We start from the raw sequence: 20721 nt of genomic DNA, 5'->3' as shown, positions 1-20721 counted from the left end.
GCCCAGGAAACAACTCTTCAGATCACTTCCTCCTGACCAGTGGGACGATGGAACTTGCTGATATACCTATGAGACCTGACAATGGAGCGCCCGTATTTTCTTTCTGAAAAACAAACTGATATCCAAACGACACTGCTTCTCCAGTGCAGACCTACCGGCCCACGTCTGTGGGGAGAGCGGCAGGTCTCAGAGGGGCAGTGGCAAGACCGGGCGGGCAGTGCATCTGACCACAGCGCAGCGAAGCTGTGCAGACCCCATCCCCAGCCACCAGGACCCTCCCTCTGCATAGCCACAGCTGCAGGTCCTCAGGCTCCGCCACAACTCTTTGCTGTGACTGGCTCAGATGCCCCTAGAATGTGTCAGTGAGGACAGGGCACATGGCGTCCCCATCTCCTTTCCAGCATCACCAGGTGTGACGGGCACTCGCTGCAGAGCCCCTCAGGCCTGGGGTTATGGTCACACAGCCATCTTGTCCAGCACAAAGGTTCTGAGCCGAGTGCCCAGAGCCGTGCCCAGCGTTGCCCAACCATCATCACCCAGCTGCGTGAGGTGCCACCCCATGCCACTCACGAAGCCTCCTTGGGCAGGACACTAAGAACCAATGAACCCAGGCATCAGCCTAAATGATGGCTCCAGACACATGGCCAACCTCCAGATATTTGGGCGAGCCCAGCTGAGGTCCCCATCACTGCAGAGCACAGACAGGCCATCCACACACGCCCTGCAAATCCCTGACCCATGAAGACACAAGCAGAACAACATCGTGACTGTTCTCTGAAGCTGAGTCTTGGGTGTGTAAGTTAAGCAGCAAGAGACCCCCCAGAATGGAGCTGCTCCAAAAACCTTGTAAACTTAGGTAAAATGAGCAAATTCCAAGAAAAATGCAACTCATCAAAGCTGACTCAGGAAGAAATGGAAAATCTGACTAGACTACCAACATTACAGAAGTACAATCAAGAGAGAAAAAAAATCACTGTACGAACAACAGTCCATGCCCGGGTGGCTCCCCCAGGAAGTTCGCCCAACACTCAGCAGGAACACATCTGCCAAGTGCGAGGAGGAAGGAAGAGGTGTCAGCCGAACCACTCCCAGGGACAGACGTAAACACCCGTGACAAAACATCAGCGAGTGCAGTCCTGACTAATCCTGCGTGATCCGGCTGGATTTGTGCTGGGAACACGAGAACGACTGCATGCGTGGACATCTATTGATGTGATCCTCCGCGCTAATAAACCTAGAGGGCCACACGAGGACATCCCATGACCCCACTACTGGCAGCTCAGTAGCAGGCACAGTTGAGCTGGATTCCAAGGGACACAGGCTTCCGTGCTGATGTAGAGAGAATGGCAAGCACAGTGCTATTTTGAAACCTGGGACAGCGGCCATGTCCACATGGGGAGGGGCTGTGGTCAAGGAGGAGCTCGAGGGAGACTGAGACACGTCTGCTTTTACCCTAGGGAAGGCAGAGGATGGACGTGTCATCAGAACCGCTCTCCTGACCCTCATGCCTCTGTAGGAGTCACACAGCTTATTATAATACAGATGTAGGAGAAAATTACAAGGCACAGAAGACAAACCCGCCATGGTGCCCATGGTGTTAGGGAGCACTGTCACTAACGATGGAGCCCAGCACAGCTGAACTGAGAATGACCCGGAAACGACACGGCCATGCGTGGTGCCCCGAGTGCCCAGGTCCCATGTCCTCGGGTAGCGCAGTGCTGTAGAACTACTACTGACGGAAAGGCAACCCATTCACACCCAAGCTGGGCCAGGGCCAGCCATACCTGCTGCACTGTGAACCAGACGAGACCAGTGACAGCGGCACTGACTGCAGCAGCAAAGAGAGCCGAGGAGCCTGGGTGTAAAGGGCAGCAGGACCTCAGGGAAGGCCAGGAGAGGCAGCTGGAACGCTCCTGCCAGTGAAAGTGCATGCGTCAGTCGCTCACCTGTGGCTCACTCTTTGTGACCCCATGGACTGCAGCCTGCCAGGCTCCTCTGTCCATGGGATTCTATAGGCAGGAATACTGGAGTGGGCTGCTATTCCCTTCTCCAGGGGTTCTTCCTGGGATCCAAACCTGGGTTCAAACCTGGGTTTCCTACATTGTCGGCAGATTCTTTACCATCTGAACCATCAGGGAGGTTTCCTATTTCTTGCAAAAGAGAAGAGAGACCCTGTGGGAGAAGAGGCGCGCAGGGAGCCAGGCTGCAGGGATAGGAGGCCAGCTGATGGCACAGGGTCAGGAGCCAGATCCTGCCCGGCTTGATACACCCGGCATGCCACAGGAGAAGGGCAGGGCCTGGGCACCCTGAAACTCCGGAAGGGGTGGACAGGGTGGGACATGGAGGAGCCCTGTCAGCTGGAGGCTCCGTGGTCTCCAGTCCCTGACACACCCAGGCGCCACCGCCACCACCTCCCGGAGCCCTCTCCTGGTGGCTGCGCCTGGCTCAGGACACCCTCCTCTGACAGCAGCGTGACCACTCATTAGTCAGGCTGCAAGGGTTTCTGCAGGGCTTCACCATTCTGCTGACAAATGGAGCTCAGATGCCACAGCAGTGCTGGTGGAACAGGGTCAGGTGGGGCTGAGCTCGTGGGCACTAACTGCAAACACAGAACTAGTCCCATTACACGAACGCGTTGCTCGGCACCCGATGGACTGCTGTGCCCTTGGGAACCTTGCTGACTGAATGAAGCTCTCAAATTCCCTTGAGAAGTGGTATTTATCGTTACAGTTTTACTTGACTGGAAATCAAGGCTTCACTCCGCCCCCAAATAAGTATCTCACATTCTACCTTTCAGATGCTTAGCACCATTCGTAAGTGTGCAGATACACAAAGCAGACACCCACTCCAGTATTCCCGGGCTTCCCTTGTTCAGCTGGTAAAGAATCCACCTGCAGTGCGGGAGATCTAGGTTCGATCCCTGGGCTAGGAAGACCTGGAGAAGGAGAAGGCTACTCACTCCAGTATTCTGGCCTGGAGAATTCCATGGACTGCACGGGGTCGCAGAGTCGGACATTTACTTGCTCACTCTGCCCCGACATTCTACCTTGCGGGTGTGTAGTGCAGTTTGTGAGTATGCAGTTACACACACCAGATTCCCTGATGTTAGAGATGCCGACTGTCTGAGACACAAGGCTTCACAGGCTCAAGGCAGGGGACGAAAACGGTCAGCAGAGGGATGCTGACACACAGGGGTGCTTCCGCATCACTGCTGCCACCACCGCTTCAAGTGCTTAACTAGTCCTGCCATCTTCCACCAAAGGAGGCACCGGAGGAGGGGCCACGGGGGCTGGTACTGGAGGAGGGGTCGTGGGGGGGCCCCCCGAGTCACTGAGCGGGCAGGGAGGGCACCACAAGGGACCATGGAGAAGGCACCAGGAGGAGGGGCCATGGGGGGGCCACCAGGAGGAGAGGCTGGGAAGGGGGCACCAGGAGGTGGGATCACGGGGGCGGGGCACCAGAGGGGACCCCAAGTCACTGAGCAGGCAGGGAGGGCGCTGCAAGGGACCATGGGGGAGGCACCAGAGGAGGGGCCGTTGGGGAGGGCACCAGAGAAGGGACTGCAGGGGGTGGTACTGGAGGAGGGGTCGCAGGGGGGGCCCCCTGAGTCACTGAGCGGGCAGGGAGGGCACCAGGAGGGGCCACAGGGGAGGCACCAGGAAGAGCGGCCATGGGGGGCCACCAGGAGGAGAGGCTGGGAGGGGGGGCACCAGGAGGTGGGATCACAGGGGAGCACCAGACGAGGGACTGCAAGGGGGACCCCAAGTCACTGAGCCAGGAGGGGCCCCCCAAGTCACTGAGCCAGGCAGGGGGTGCAGATGCCCCTCAGCTGAGGCTGAGACTGAAGGCAGGAGTCCCCCCTCAGGATGCCTTTAGTAGAGGAGGGGCTCTCGGCAGAAGCTGGTGTGAGATAGAGGAATCTGGGATGTGTTTTCTGAAAGATCAGGCTGATAGCTCTGTGAGCAATGCCAGGGGTAAGGCCGGGACAGCTGGGGGCAGAAGGATGACAGAGATGGAAACGTCAGGCTTCTCACTGGGAGGCTCAGTGGCCGGGCCCCGGGGATGAGGCCTATGGGTGGAGGAGACCATAGAAGCCGAGTGACTCAGGATCCTCACTCCGAGGATCCTGCCTCCACCCAGAGGGCAGAGCGGCTCTTCAACAACTAGCATGAGAAAATGCAAAGGAAGTTCTGGAAGACAGGTGTCTTCAACTGTTCTGAACTAGGGAAACCTCTGAGCATTGATATTGCAGCTCCAATATGACAGAAGCTTCCCTGGCTGATTTCAGAAGAATCAAGTCGATCCTGGTATATGACCATTGTGGAGACAAGCAGCAGCTTCATGTGGTAAAACTACAATAAGCACTTAAATGTAAAAACATCCCGAGGAAGGGGACACCCAAGGAAGGGAAGTGGGCGGGGGGCACTGGCCCTCACTTCCTCTGGGAAGTCTATGAAGAAAGACTTGCCGGAGGAAATGATTCTCTAGTCCAGAGGCCTTGGTTTGATTTCATCTCTTTTTGTATTACTTACATTCCACTTGGAAGTCCCTGGCAGTCCAGTGGTTAGGACTCGGCACTTCCACTGCCAGGATCCAGGTTCAAATTCTGGTTGGGGATCCAAGACCCTGCACGCCGAGGAAACGCTCCGGACAGTGCATTTATTCCACGACACCCGAGAACCACCCTCGACATTGCTCCCAAGCAGGGCCCACTCCAGTCTGAGCCAGGGGGACGGGGTCCAGGGGAGAGCACTGGATCTGCCTGGTCCTGAAGGCTCAGCCAGATACAGGTTCTCACGTGACCTTGGGACCGCCCAGCAGGGCCTCAATTCACCAGCCTTTCATTCCCCCCACTTTTGGGGCTTAATAGCCCCAGTCGAAGTGGACTTTGTTCCCCTCAGTGAATTAGATCTACCCCACCTTCTGAGCAAGCAAGAGTACTGTCCTTTCCCTCATAAGAAAGATTCCTTTGGGATGAAGCACTGACAGTTTCAACAACACGCTGGGTCTCTGAGTCATCGCGCTGAGTGAAATGAGCCAGACAGAGAGGGACGCATGGCCTGGTCCCATCCACGTGAGCCAGGAGCTGCACAGGATCCACCGTGACAGGACAGGGCAGGGTGGGGGCGTTCACCACCTTCACAGGGCGAGGTCCCTTGGGGCTTAACACTCAGCCAGCTGCTCCCGTTACACGTGCAGGTTCCAGGCATACGTCAACCGCACCCCAAAAAGGCTGCCGTCAAAAAAAAGACTACTTTGTTTTGTATTTTAAAACCCCACTTATTTTTTGAAGTGAACTGATGAAAGTTATTGGAAATATTTTTATGACCTGAAGGAAATGTTATTTTTTTTCAAACTTTCAACAATCAAATGCTTCATGGGCAATTAAAGCATGTTGCAAATATTAAAACAATTCATTAAGTAGGTGGGAGGCTGCCCCCTGTCTGGATATATTTTATTGTTTTATGATCATTTTTAGAGAAACCCAATGTTCCCAACACTAGGAATGAGCCCTGGGTCTCCACTGGAAGACAGCAGAGATGGAGTGGAAGAGAGAGAGAGAGAGAGAGAGAGACCCAGAAAGGGAAAGACACACAGAGAGAGACACACACCCAAAGAGAAGGAGAGGCACACAGAGGGAAGAGAGGCAGCGAGAGAGGGCCAGAGAGGCTGGTAGGAACAGAGCGAGCCGTCACCCAGCGCCCAAGGCCCGGCCTCCCCTGCCCTTCCACACTCAGGCCCAGGACAGTTGATGCTGACATGGGCTGCGGGCAGCACTGGCATCACCAGCCCGGAGCAGGAGTGACTCCATCCTGGGCACAGGGCAGAGGCCTGGTCACCAGAACAGCAGGTACAGCAGATGGGGAGGGACAGGCGTTCTGAGCCTGCCCTGTCCTCGGCCCCTGCACCCTTCAGGACAAACCAGCGAGACCAATGGGTGAGCAGAGGAGGTGTCTTTGCCAAGGGGACCCCAAAGGCACACTGGCCTAGAGTGGAGCCTCACACCCCATCACAGCCGACAAACAACAGGACCCAGAGCAGCAGGTGAGGGGGACCTGCCCCAGAGGATGCCTGCCTGCCCCTAGTCTGCAGCCACTGCCCACAGACACCAGGAAACCCACAAGGAAGGCCCTGCCACTCCCCCAAGAAACCCGGACTGGATCATGAACTGAACAACTGGAGAAAACAAAACGCTCTCCAGACTGAAATGCACAAGCCAAGTATGGAAGGCAGAGTGACAGGAAGAATTAACACGCAGAGCAAAACTCAGGAAGCTTCCTGTAACTGAAAGAAAGAACAAGACTCTGAGACCCGTACAGACCAGAGCGGACAAGCAGAGATGCTGGGGCAGCAGCCCTGGCAGGGAGTGCAGGGATCCACCATTCACTGCAAGGTCTAAAAATACCAATAATGCGGAAACTGCCCTAAGGACGCATGTCCCTGAGTGACAGCAGCGCCAGCTTCCACCGTCACGTCCCTGTGTTACATAAACCTGGGCCAGCCATCAACCTCTTGGATCCGATTCATGTGTCAAACTAACACATTCTCAGATGCTCTTAATTAAAGCCCAAACAAATGTGATCTCTGTATTTCTTAAGTAATGTTATAATTTTAAAAGCCGTCAGTAAGGTTATGTATCAAATACTGAAAATTAATATATCCTATTATCCATTGCAGGAAGATGAGCTGTCTAGACAAGAAAAACCTTTAATCATTTTTGATAGAAAGTTCTCAAATCTGTCTCCCTGCTCTTACATAAGATGAACTAAATGTAAGTTTTTAACCAGAAAATGGTCTTTGGTTAGAGATCAGAAAAGAGAAGGGGGAAGGTCACTAGAAGGAGGGAATAGCCAGGTGGCTGAGGGGGTGGGGGACCAGCCCAGTCACTCCAGATGAATAAATGAAGCTATTAAAAACTATGAGCTTAGACCCCAGAGAGCCCAGGCCTGGAGAGGGGGTGGTGAGACCCCCACAAGCAAGAGACGTGGGCAGTAGTCCTTCCACAGTGAGGAAAGCCAAGAGGCCCAGACGGGCGCCTGGGGCCCCCTGCAGCCGGGTGCAGTAGTCATCTCAGCAGGACGAGGTGAGGTGGAGGACGGGCAGGATGAAGATGAGGCGGGCAGCCTGAGGGCCTCCCAGACCCTCAGAGGAGGGAAGAGGGCGCACTTCCCAATGCTCCTCATGGCCGCCACGACCTCGGCTGGAAGCCTCTTGAGGACATCAGTTACAGGAATTAAAACCTAATGGCCAACTTCTCTTAGAAACAGAGAGACAAAAACCATAACGAAAATACAAGCAAATTCAAACCCTGGCACGTGTGACAACATGTCACCATCAGCTCCTTGTGTTCATACCGAGAGGGTACGGTGGGCTGGATCTGAAAACACATTAGTCCCCACGTCACCAGCGACAAGGCTCCCCAGTGATCCAACTGGTGTTCTCCTGACTGTGCACTAGTGTGGCGAGCCTGGTGCTCGTCCCCAAAACCACCCTCTATTACGGAAAAGAACTGAAAACAGGGCAAGGAGAAATAAAGAAGCCAAGAGAATGAAAGTCTGCGTCCTCGCAAATCGCAAAGATGCAAACCAAGCACACAGAAGCCTCCCGGCCCCGTCCTTCCTTTGGGAGGAGGAGGGCCGCAGGGCTCGGTGTCCTCGGAAGACTCTGGGTCTTCCGTCAGGAAGTTGTGAGAGCCGCAGGCTGTGGCAGGAGGGGGCAGCGGCCTGTGGGCCCTCTGTCCTTTGCTTCCATGCGTGACGCTTCCCGCCCGGTGGGTGCTGGGCAGAGGGAAACAGTGGCCCCACCACCTTATCTAGTGAAGGGGTGCATGGAGGGGTCCTCGAGTCTGTGGAAACATAAAATTAGACACATAACGGTGTGTGTGTGTGTCCAGACACACCTTCCTAGGACAGATGAACAGAGCTGCAGTCAGACGCCCAGAGACCCTCTGGCCTGCACCCTGCTTCAGGCATGTCTAACCACAGGTTGTGGCTGACCTCAAACCCAGTCTCTTTTTATTTTTTTTAATGATTTTCAGCCTCTTTTATTTGCTCGTTTATCTGGGGGTCTTTGTTGCTGCACATGGGCGTTCTCTAGCCGTGGCAAGCAGGAGCTACTCTTCGTTGCCCTGCGTGGACTTCTCACTGTGGTGGCTTCTCTTGTGGAGCAACGGGCTGTAGGCATGTGGGCTTCGTGGGCGTCAGCAGTTATGGCACGTAGGCTCAGGAGTTTGGTGCATGGGCTTAGTTGGTCTGGGGCGTGTGGAATCTTCCCAGAGAAGGAATCAAACCTGCATCCCCTGCACTGGCAGGCAGAGTCTTATCCACTGGACCGCCAGGGCAGCCCCCATTCCTCTCTTTGGCACTTAACCAACAAGATGTTACAGCCTTTCTTTTTTTGATATAACTATCACTCGATGGTAACCTATAAAGTGAATCATTAAGGAAAACTAAAAGTTGTAATTCATAACCCAAACCTGGGGTGTTCTCAAGTTTGCAGAGGGCCATGCACTCCCAAGTTCAGAAAGAACAGTTCTTTCATCAATAATGGCTTTAATTTGGACTCCATGGACTCCAATGGCTAACTATTGTTTTTTTTAATCATTATAACATTACCTTTGCTTTATCATTCCATATTAGTTTAATATGGGCTATCTGGGTACAGAGGGAGGAAATTTGGTCAGTTTTCCTGGACCATAATTTTTCAATAACTAAACTTTCAGTATCATAAATGATCTCCAACCTTATGGCTAAACACGTGTATAGAGCCCCTCTGAATTGTGATCCAGTAGAGACGTTTATCCGGAGAAGGCGATGGCACCCCACTCCAGTACTCTTGCCTGGAAAATCCCATGAATGGAGGAGCCTGGTGGGCTGCAGTCCATGGGGTTGCTAAGAGTCGGACACGACTGAGTGACTTCACGTTCACTTTTCACTTTCATGCACTGGAGAAGGAAATGGCAACCCACTCCAGTGTTCTTGCCTGGAGAATCCCAGGGACGGGGGAGCCTGGTGGGCTGCAATCTATGGGGTCACACAGAGTCAGACATGACTGAAGCGACTTAGCAACAGCAGCAGCAGCAGAGACGTTTATCAGGAAACCAGGTGCTGACTCTGAGTCTGTGAAATTTAACTAACATGCAACACAGTATCTAGGTAAATGTAACAATATTACCCAGCTATTTTTAAGTTTATAGGGCACACTTACATAAAACAAAATGACAAGTATATGCTGCTGACAAATTTACTGGAATGGGCTCATTTAATTTCTTCCCAATTCTTTGATAATGTTAGGCAGTTCTTCCAGTGGAAAGAAAGAACCCCGACTGTTGGAGATGTTCAAGAACCTTGCCACTCACAGTGATCTAAAAAGGCTTTTAATTGAAAACAGAGATAAAGTCCACACCTTCCTTCCTTCCTTCCCAAGGCCCTGTCAAAGGGTCAGAAAAGGTACATTCTGGAGGTGAATGAGCCGAAATAGTGCTGAAAAGTCACCAAGGGGGCCCAGCAGTGGAGGAAGCTGGGACAGGCATCATGGCAGAAGGCAGGTGGACCCAGCCTGACTCATGTGAGTGGAAGGAGCCATGTGTAGGATGGCAGGGCAGGGGTTCCAAGACCAAGGAACCAAGAGCAGGACTTGAGAATGACTGTCAAAAGACAGGCCAAGAGTCTGAAGGAGGCCCAAGCATGGGACTGGAGGAGAAGCAGAGGGGAGCAGAGGGCAATCCTAAGTCAGATAAATAGCACTCAAGGCCACGCAGGGATGTGACGGGACAGCAGGAGATCTACCTGCAGAAGAACGAGCATCGCCGTCCTGACTTCCCATCAGTGACACCAGACCCTGGAAGATACTAGAGAATACTTGCCAAGTTCTAAAGGAAAGTGACACGGACCAAGAATTCTAGACCCAGCCAATTATCGATTGAGTTCAGGAACAAAAAAAAAAAACCACATTTGAAGACTGTGTGCAGGAACCCAGGAAGTCTCTCAGCTGTGCATTCCATAAGGAAGTGGATGAAGGAGGTGCACCATCAAAAGAGAAATGGAATCTAAGAAATGAACATCATGGGGTATGAGGACCCACAGCAGCTGGAGCAGCCAGAGGCAGTACAGAAGCCCCACAAGAGGGCAGAAGGTGCCGTCTGAATGTCCTCTTTGCTGGGCAGGAGCTCTGTGATTCGGAATTGCATTTTCTGCTACTTGGCTCTGCAGTGAAATACATTTATATGATCATAGTACTATACACGCCGCTTTCCTTCTGTTAACGTTCCTGGACTAACGCTGTAGAAAAAGCACAGAAAGCCTAAAATAATGGTAGATGAGAAACAGACTACAAATGTTTAGAGCTTAGTCAATATAAATCTAAAAATGTAACTCGTAAAAGTCAAGCACTGGAGAGGCGCTGCTTGCTGGCTCTGCACAGAAACAGAAGAGAGACGAAGCGATGACGGTCAGGACCAGAAGGATGGGGAAGCAGAGGAGCCACACACTCTCAACTGCTCACCTCGGGGAGCACCGAGGGCAGAAGGGGACGGGTGACTTCGTTCCGAATGCATGCTCACAGCACTCTGGGCTTTTAAACAGTTAAACTGCAAGGGCACCCTCACCCATCAGGGCATGCTGAACAACTGCAGTCCATCTGCAGGACAGAAGGACAGGCTGTCCTGGTAAATATGGCAAAATGAGCCCGATAACAAGGTTATGAGCATGGTATTAGTTACACAAAATCAGAAGGCTTCTGAAACTATTTTTAACTGTGGAAGCAAACATGTACCAGATAAAATGTATCAGCTCTAAGAAGAGGGAGGTCCCTGTGCACTAACACGCCCACAAGGTAATGGAAAAGGTGTTACAACTGTACAGAGAGTAAGCCAGTATCTAATGGAGAAAGCCCGCACATACGTCATGTATGTGTATACGCTTGCTATACGATGTGGACATAGATCTCAGGAATCTCATGTGCACAACACAAGTCCCATACATACCACAGAAATGCCACAGAGACAACAGAAACCCCACACATGTCACAGGAAGCCCACGGACATGACGACAGACCCAAACCCAGCATGGAAGGAAGTCAGGGCTACAAGCACATTTATCCTGCACGTACACTTGCACACTCACACACCCCACACGCCGGCCGGGAGAGTGAACAGACATCATGGGAAGATGCCGGAGTGCCTGGAGACGGCCTCCCTGGAAACTCAGGCGGGCAGCAGGCACAGCATCCTGGAGGAGAGAGAGGCCAGGGCAGTGCCCAGGGCTGCTCCTCTGCTGCGCCACCGTCCTCAGAGGAAGAAACCCCAGATGCACAACAGTGCCATCCACTCCACGTGAGACCTGCAGCAAAGTCCTACTAAACGACACTGTACAGTGAAAACGAAATACAAACCATTCTTCCAGTCGCTGCTGCTAATCTGTAGCACATGTTGCTCCGATGACATGAGAGACCCGCAGAAATACGCAGAGGAACAGCAGTCTCTTGAATGTGTTTAGGGAAAAATAAAACATGTCCGTATGAAAGAAGACTCAGAGGACACAGACAAATGCTATCAGCAGAGCTGCCATCAGGCAGAGGGATCACTGCACCTCCCTGCTCCTAGTTTGCATCCCTGCAGAGTACACGGTTCACAACAATATTTTGTTTCTGAATAAAACATAAAATCTCACTCAAACTCAGCAGTGCGAGGAGTGCTCTGCAGAGGCCGCAGTTGAGGCAAAGGGCACACGTGGTGGGACAGTGGGGCCAGAGGGCACAACCCTGTCCCGCCAGCCCCGCCCGGGCAAGGTGGTTCCCAGACTGACCCTGCTCGTAAGACAAACCTGGCTCAAAGGAGGACCACGGGGACACGCTGACCAACCAGCGTCCCTGGAAGCACTCACCACCCCCGCCCCATTACCTGCCCTAATGAGCGGGCAGAGTCTCCATGGTGGAGATGCAGCACACGGGCCCCGCGTGGTGGCAACCAAGGAGAGGTCACTGAGCTAACAGGTGTCTGTCTCCCCAGCTTCTGTCTGTGCAGAAGATGACAAAGCAAGCTCCTTTCTGGACAAGTCCGCGTTCCAAACACTAACTTAGGGGGATGACCTCACCCCACAGTTCAGGGGATGAGGCCTGGCTCTGGCAACCCCACGTGTTACACAACAGGACGCAGACCCCACAAGGGCATTCAGAGCAAATGAGTCACCCTCACCTTCCAGACAACCTCAACGACTTCTGCAAGAATCCTCAGGTTTCATCAACACAAGTAAAGAAAGACATCTCAGCTCTTAAACATGTGAAGTTCAAAACCCAAGACTTCAGGAGAAGGGGGAGGGTGCTGAAGCCAGAGGCATGCACAACCAGGAGATCACCCCTCATCACAACGCGACCCGGGAACGAGAACTCTGGAGAGGGCACTGGCAGGGTGAGGGGTGCCGTGGCGTTCTGAGCTCCGCGTGCCTGGTGAACCCTGCCTGCAGGGCGGCCCTGGGGGATAGGGGTGGGGAGGGCCAGCAGGGCTCGCTCCCAGTGCTCGGCGTCCTGCTCTGTGACAGCCCATGGGGCTGCATGTCTCTGTTCTGTGCGCGTTCCGTGCATGTGATGCCTCTCAACAACAGTTCAAACACGAACTGTTTTAAGTCACTGCTGAGTCAGAACAGGTGAGACAGGAAGTGCACGAGGGTTCCTGAGAGAGTCGAGCACCCTCACCTCCCACGAGGGCCTCCACAGAGGAACAAGTTCTCGCAGGGCCAATGGCTGTCCTCTCTGGAAGAGCCAAACTGGACAGAGATGCATGGCGAGCTTTTACGAGGCAGGACAGGAGTCTGTGCAACACTTTCCATGAGATTCAACGTGTTTGTTTATTACTTTTAACAATGGCTAAAGATTCATCACCTGTTCAAAACAAAATGAATCCTGCTGGAAGCTAACTAGAAAGGTCAAAGGTGCTATAAATGCTAGCAAGTCCTCGACTGTGAGACGCTCCAAAGGGACAGAGGCTTAAACGCATCAGGCTGACCCCTCCCATGGCCACCAGTGAGGGGTTCACTCTCTGAGGAATTAAAATACATTCCTGCCAGTGACTATTATTTAGTTTAATTCCTGTAGGAAAACATAAATAAACACCAAACAGTAAGCAGATCCACCGCACACTCGCCTCATCTGGCTCTCTGACAGAACGGCCCTCATGTGCGGCCACCCCAAGACCCTCTGCCCTGGGACTCTGCCGGACTGCCTGGAAAACACAACCACCACTCAGGCAGGTCTGTGCTGTTCTCCAACTTGCTGAGAAAGAATTAACAACTGCTTCATAGAGTAAACGGATTAACATTTTAAAGTGTGCTTCATGAACGGAAAATGAACATGCTACCCTGAGGTTAATCCCACCACTTTCGGAGCATCTCATGCTGAAAGTGGCTTCTTGTCAAGACACAAAATTATGCAGAGAAAAGAATCACACATTTTCTCCTCAAACTCTGGAAGTGAAAAGGCCAAGTAAAAATAAATACAAAGCAAACTGACTAATCTGGGCTTCTCTCCTCCCTGCACTGGCTAATAGAGCAGAAAGCTAAAGTTAGAAAGCAAAGCGGTCTGAGCTTTCTGGAGAAAGGCTGAGGATATAAATACACACTCACATCTGACTCGGGGCTGAGTCGTGACTGCGGAGCAGCCCTGCGCCCGACCCGCACGTTTCCATGAGCAGCAGGAGAGGAAACTCCTCACCTCGCGGCTGGCGAGCAGCTGTGCACTGGGAATGATCCGCTCGCGGCAGGACCCCAAAGGGAACTTCAGGGGTAGATTAACTATGTTTGTTGAAAATCAGATCGAACTGGCTTCTCTATCCTTTCAGCTGAAAGCACACTAAGAGCCGCAGCAAACACTGGTTAAACAACAAACCTGGCGGCAAGCAAAAAGCACACCAGAATTAAAATACTGGGGTACCCAGCCACTCTCCAACAAGCGAGGGGCCCAGGCCCCCAGAGGCAGGTGCTGGGGAGGGGCTGAGAAGGAGCACACACCAGCTCCAGAGGAAGGGGCGCGGAGGGACACCACTGGCCACGGGAGCACTCACACACAGAAACGGGTGCTTGAGAAGCCAGCGGTGCCACGACCTCAGGTATGAGCCCACACAGATAGGCACGCATGTTTGGGCGTGGCTATACAGTGACACACATGTGAGCCCAAAGCTAAGCCCCCAGGCAGCTGCTTGGTCCCCCTCGGCTCCCTGATCTGTGATGAGAGCAGAGAGGCCGGACCCCATGTCCCCTTGGCCACTGACACGCCAGGGGGACTTGGGTCAAGGCACACCCACCCGTGCGCCCACATGTGTCCACGAGGAGGCACCACCCCAGATGGTCACTGCAGTCCCCTCTGGGTGGCAAGATGACGTCTTTTGCTTTCTTCTGCTCATCTCTGCAGTCTGAATTTTCTACAGCAAAGCAAACGATTCTCACAAGAGAAAAACTCCAGCGGTGAGAGGGGCAAGCCCCACAGGAGAGGAGGTGGCTGAGCCCTGGCTGCCCCTGTGCCTGAGACCCATGGCTGGGCTCTGGGCTGGGCTTGGTGCCCCACACCACTGTCCCTGCTGTCCCCCACTCAGGCCCTCAGCATCCATTGCATCTGAGCAGACCAACTTCTGTCTCTATTTAATTTAAATGCAAACCAGCATGGCAGGCGGCACTGCTGTCAGGGTCCCTGCAAGTCCTAATGGCCACTTGGGGAGGCAGCTCCTGTGCCTCCCTCCCAGGCCCTCTTCATGGTGAGGCATCTCTCCTCCTCTCCAGCCGGTCCCCAAGATGAAACGAAGCTTCAAGGCCTGGCACGCAGAGCAGGAAGATGCCAGGGACGGAAGCTCCCAATGTGGCGGGCGATGCCTGAGCAGCCTGTAAAGGATGGGGCACCCGCTGTGTGTGGGGGGGAGTGAGGGACAGAGGGGGATGCGCGCCTGCCAGACCTCTCACCCACTGCCCACTGTCTCTCCTGCAGACACAGAGGCCAGGCCAGGCTGCAGCCACAGAGGAGGACTGCGAGTGTCTGCTGGGAGGGCAGGGAGCAAGCCTCCAGCCAGCCATTCTCCTGGCCCCACCATGGGGCGGACCCGTCACACTCTCCCACTGCTGACCCTGGTGTGGTGGTGGGGGTTTGTCTCAATGTGAGCGACAGGGTGGCTGCTGAAGCCGGCCGGGGCCAAGCTGGATCCCCAGCGAGAAGCAGGCCTCAGCCTCAGAGGCGGCTGGCAGGATGGACAACACTCCCCCATGTTGTCACCCGCATGGAATGGGGGCACGGCTCCTAGCCTGGAAGAGGCCTTGGCCTGGCTTCCCACCCCACCCTGGGTGAATGCTCACTCCCACACACGCACACACACTGGGCACAGCAGGGCCGGAAGCAGCCCTGAAATTCAGTCAGACCTTTGAGGCTGCATTCCCTGTGTGCAAGGCTGTGGGCTCGTAGGTCCACACGAGGGACACAAAATCAAAACAATTTGGCCTTTAACCAGAACCCAGGAGCAGAGAAGGCTGTCCAGTGTCTGCAGAGGCTGTCAGTGGTGAGACAGCGGCCTGAGGGCCAGGATGGGAGGGCCCGGCACAGCCCAGGCTGCAGGTCTGACCTCTCCTCTGGCCTCTCCTCCTCCCTGTCTCGCTTCTTCGCATAAAGTTCCCGAGACAGATGCCAGCGGAGCGAGGCTAACACTCTCCACACTGACTGCACGGGGCTGTCTCGTGCCCAGAGACCAGCCCCTAGGGTGAGCCGGCTCGAGGACGGATGAAGGGGCACCCACATGGCCTACACGGACGAGGCGTTACCCTTCCCCCTAAATCCACACACACATCGCAGACACCTTCCCGCCAAGCACAGCGTGAAATCCATGTGAGCACAGAGCTACCTACAGGAAAGGGCAGCAGAGCAGCAGCTCCTAAACTTCAGGCGTGGGGAGAGGGAAGGACAAACAGCCCGAGGGACCCATGGGACCCAGGATGGGGCCCGGGGCCCAGCAGCTCACACACACAGCTTCCCAAACACTCGCTCTATGCTCAGAACCTACAAACAATGAAAACAAGGGCAGGGTTGTCACTTCCATCATAAAGTCCATTTCAAGGCCAGTTGCAGGTCAGCTCAGAGTCAACCACTGTGAACGCAGCCTCTTGGTGGAACCAAGAGGCCCCTTCATCCACTGACTGTCTTCTCCCACTAAGCACATACACAGTGACAGCTTGCCAAAGGGCTTTTGAATTTCTGCCCATCTGATGTGTGAGAAACAGTACCTCCAAGAAGCTGAAGGGCCGTTTTTATATGTGTGTGCAAACACATGTACACATATGTGCACATGTGTATGCATGCACATGTGTGCATACATGCATACAGTGTGTGTGCATGATCGTGTGCACTGCGCAGGTGTGTGCATATATGTAGACATGCATGCGTGCCTGCATGTGCTCATGTGCTTGAGCATGTACGCATAGGCCTGTGTGCAGGTCTGTGTGTACGCACGCATGCACATGTGCATGTGTGATATGTTGCGGAGATGTTTCTCACAGCTGACCTTTCTGACTTCTGACCTCATGTACAGTGTTATTGCTGCTGTTTGAATCCTCGTCAGAAGTTCTTCATCGGTGGAGGACTGTAATGTCATAAGATTCTCCCTCTCCTGGTTGACTCTCAACTCTGAGTCATGTTTTAAAAGCCCTTCCCAGCACTGAGATTATACTGGCCGGTGTTTCTAACACCAGAATAGTCTCCTCGGATCCATTTGGTGCTTATCCTCGTACATGGTCTAAGGCATAAACCTAATGTTGTCTTTTACAAAATGGTGTCAGACTGTCCAAAAATCACTTACTGAAAGTTCATCCTGACCCAGCACTCTGAGATGCCGCCTTCGTCAGACCTGAGGCTTCCGTCTGTACCTGTTTCTTCCTGCACTTCTGTCTGCTGGGCTGTCTGTTACTCATGTTTGTCCTGCTCCGTCATCACCTTATCTTACTTAGAGGATGAGTTAATGTCTGGCAGGGCTCTTCTCCTTGGCCCTTTCTCTTCTGAGTTTTCTAGGTGGTCACACATGTTCTTCTGTTAACGACACAATCAACATGTCCAGCCCCAGGGGAAAAAAAAAAACCTGATGTAGAGAGAGCGGCCATCTCACTGGTGCTGCAACAACCAAATCAGGAAAAAGGCCTGTCCTTCTGTCTGCCAAAGGCTACCTGTGTGTCTTTCTGGAGAACTTTTAGAATGTTCTTCCTTAGGTTTTGAACAATTCTTATTCCATTTACTCCTAAGGACTTTATTTTGCTATTGTAAAGGGGGCTGTCTTCTCCCTGGTATCTTCTAATTGGTTAATTCTGTGAATGTGAAAGGCACTAGGAATATCTGCATATTAACTTTGTATTCCCACTACCTTGGCAAATTCTTTCATTACCTGAGTTGCTCTCATCACCGATTCTCTGAGTGGTGGCCTCTGCGTGGACAGCCCAGGTGTGAGGAGCCCCGCCGCCACCACAGAAAGTTCTGCTGGACAGCACTGCCCGGGTTTGTTGCCAAGAGGGGCCACTCACCTCCTCTGGTCCAAACCCCACTTGTGTTCTGTTCTTTCCTCAGCCTGGCTTGGAGGAACACTGTGATCAGTCGTCATACTACACACCTGTGTTTGGTGCAGCCCCTGCCTCCTGCCCTCCCTTTGGTCCGCAGCCAGGTCAACGTCTCTGAGGGGAGCACAGGGGATGGAAGGAGGATCAATTAGCGCCTAAAATTTATTTTTCAGTAAAACCTTCTTTACTTTTCTGACTCTTATTTAAACCTCTGATAAGACTTTTTCAGACAGAAAAACAAAACTTCCATCTGGGACAAACTGAATGATTGACACCTGTGGACCTGAAAAAGAGATCTTTAAGATTTCTAAAGGTTACGTTCACTAGAATTTGAAACAAATAGAACACATGTTTCTGCCTCCCGTTCCATGAGTGCAGCATCCAATGATCACGTGCCTCACAGACCCCATGCTTAGGCCCGGGCAGCGCGCTCACACAGGGACGTGGGATTCCTTGCATCCTGCTGCTCAGGGTCTTTCACTGGGAGGACCCGAGGCCACCGCAGATGCAGTAACACGGTTTGTAAAAGTGACGTGGGCTGAACTTCTTTATGTTGCTGGGAAAATTCATTTTTTATTAATTTGTTGTTCTAATTCCCAAGTCATTCATTATTAGAGAGGAAGAAAAAAGGGGTCAGCAAACACGCCACAGGCCAGCGGCCTCCCGTGTTCTCGCAAGGGTTACTGTGGAGACCACACCCAGGAAGCAGGCACCACAGTGGTCAGGCCTAGGCAAGTTCATGTGGTGGGACGGTGGTGCAGAAACGATCGTGGAAACAGAAGGATGAGTTAGCTGACAGACCACGTGTGTACTGAATATACTAGTCTAGGCTGCAACACGGAGCAGGCCCGCCTCCTGCCCTGAACACAGAGAGCTCTGTTGGACCCAGAAAAGGGCTTTAAACTCAGCAGGCATCATGGAGAGAGGGACCTATAAAAACCTCCAGAGGAATTTAATAAGCCTGGTTTTACAGGATACAATTGCAACAAAAACAAAGAAAGGTATTACCACTGCTGTGAAGAAGGAAAAAAAAAAAAGCAGCTTTGAAAGCCTGAACCCTATTGACGGCGCTTGAAAACCTAAGAACAGCTTTGTAAACAAGCTGAGAAGAATCTTAAGACTCGAAATGGCATCAAGGTGCTTTCTCTTCAGGAGAGAAGGGACCCCGGGTTCTTGACATTCCCCCACAGCTGTTCCACTGGACAGAAGCAACGGTGTCGCGAGCAAAACAGTCTGAAAAAGCAAAGAAGCTGAGTTCAGCCCCAGTTCCTAGACAGAGACCTGTTATGAAAAGAGCACAGAGCCGACGGGTCCAGAAAGCCCAGCCAGGGTGAGGGAGTCATTGCTTCTGAGGCCGGTGAACCCCACGCAGTCCGTCCCACATCCCCCCATGGCCTCTGGTGCACCTTCATGAAAGAGGCCAGTTCCTGAAATAAACCCCCTTACCAAGTCTCTAGATAGCAGGTGTACCGGAGAGCCAGAACCAACACTTCTGGGTGCTTTCGTCTGTACAGTGCTCGAAATACTTCCCTGCTTGCTTACAGCCGGCTCTCGGGGGCTGTCTCCTTTAGGGTACGTGTATGTGTGAGTGCTCAGTTTCTGACTCTTTGAGACCCCATGGACTGTGGCCCACCAGCTTCTCTGTCCATGGAATTCCCAGCCAAGATTACTGGAGTGGGTTCCCATTCCCTTCTTCAGGAGATCTTCTTTACCCAGGGAACTCACATCCACTGCAACTCCACTGGCAGATGTGTTCTTTACCAGCTGAGCCACCAGGAATACATTCCACTACTTATCCTCTGAGAATGACCAACACAAGAGACCTGGCCTTGCCCCTCGGTTATCACACGAAGGGCCAAAAAGAACCCAAATGTTCCTCTAAAAACACAAACGCCACCGTCAAAAAGTGAAAATCAAAGGCTCAGTGATGCATCTGAGGCAGCAGAAGAGCCTTGGAGGAGGTAAGCCAGCCAGCTCACACGCCCCCAGCACTGTCACCCTGAGTGGGAGGTGAGTTTCTTCCACTAAACCCTGCCCTTCATTTGGGAGGGTGTCCTTTTGGGGAAAACAGAGATTGGTATTAAGGTCATAAAACCCAAGACCCTCCCCAGCCAGCCAGCAGGAGCATGCGCAGAGGCAACACTGGAGCAGGGCTCCCAGGCCAGCAGGCAGGGGGCTCACAGGGCTGCCACCCACTGCAGGGCAGAGGCCCCGCTCCCCAAGGCCGCAGGGCATAGGCCCCACTTCCCAAGGCCGCATGGCGTCCCACTGGGAAAAACAGGCACCTCAACTCTGCCAGAGGCACCGCTGACAAGCAGGGCAGTTTCTGCTCACAACCCTCACTAGTGACCGGACCTTTTCCCCTTGAGCAGGGTCTGCACTGGCAAACTCACGAGAGACACTGACCAGGGCAACACACCAACGTGATATCTATGAGAACCAAGTGGACAGCTGTCACCTAAGTCGGACTTTAGCTAATGAAACCAGGAAGTCACAGTCTGTTCAGACTCCTCAGTTTCCCCTACTGACCTTCTGCTGCCCCAGGGCTCCAGCCAGGCCCCCACGTGACACGCAGCCATCGTGTCCCCTTCAGAGCTCCTCTGGGCTGTGACAGTCTCTCAGACCTTCCTGTCTTTAACGACCTTGACGGTTTGGAGGAGCCAGGCGTTTTTCAGGACGCCCCTCAGGGAAGACCACAGAGGGGAGGGGCCCTCCTCACCACGTCCCGTCAGGGTGCGTGCCGTCACGTGACCTTCATGGTGGACGCTGACCGTGGTCGCCCGGCTCAGGCGAGTCTGGCAGGTGTCTCCACTGTGCTGCCACCACCTCCCACCGTCCTCTGGAAGGAGGTCGCTGTGCCCACCCCCAACCCGAGGAGGGGCGCTCCCTTCCTCTGAGGACGGGACAGCTGCAGAGCCACGTGGATCCTCCTGGTTTCCTTCTCTGTCACTTGTTTATGTCAGGCTGGCCCCGGGGGTATTTATTTATTTTATGCTTTGGGCCGTGATCCAGGACGACTCTGTTCTGCTGCTGAACCTGTTCCAGCGCTGGCCCTCGGGAGTTCCTCGGTTGGCTCCACTGTCCCCTGACACGCCCGTCCATGGGGGCTGGCTTTTTGTTTTGTTTTGTTTTTAGCACTTCTGTACTTTCTGGCACT

At 53.3% G+C, this 20721-nt stretch overlaps 1 protein-coding gene across 8 annotated transcripts in view; it reads right to left on the bottom strand.

The window, feature by feature from the left end:
* ADARB1 (adenosine deaminase RNA specific B1) overlaps nt 1-20721 on the bottom strand; it is a 116498-nt gene that overhangs the window by 71475 nt on the left and 24302 nt on the right. The gene's annotated exons all lie outside the window — the stretch shown is intronic.

This window comes from Bos taurus, chromosome 1 (assembly GCF_002263795.3).
Source record: "Bos taurus isolate L1 Dominette 01449 registration number 42190680 breed Hereford chromosome 1, ARS-UCD2.0, whole genome shotgun sequence".
NCBI lineage: Eukaryota > Metazoa > Chordata > Mammalia > Artiodactyla > Bovidae > Bos > Bos taurus.
The sequence above is the reverse complement of the archived record's forward strand: the minus strand, read 5'-3'. Positions and strand labels throughout refer to the sequence as shown.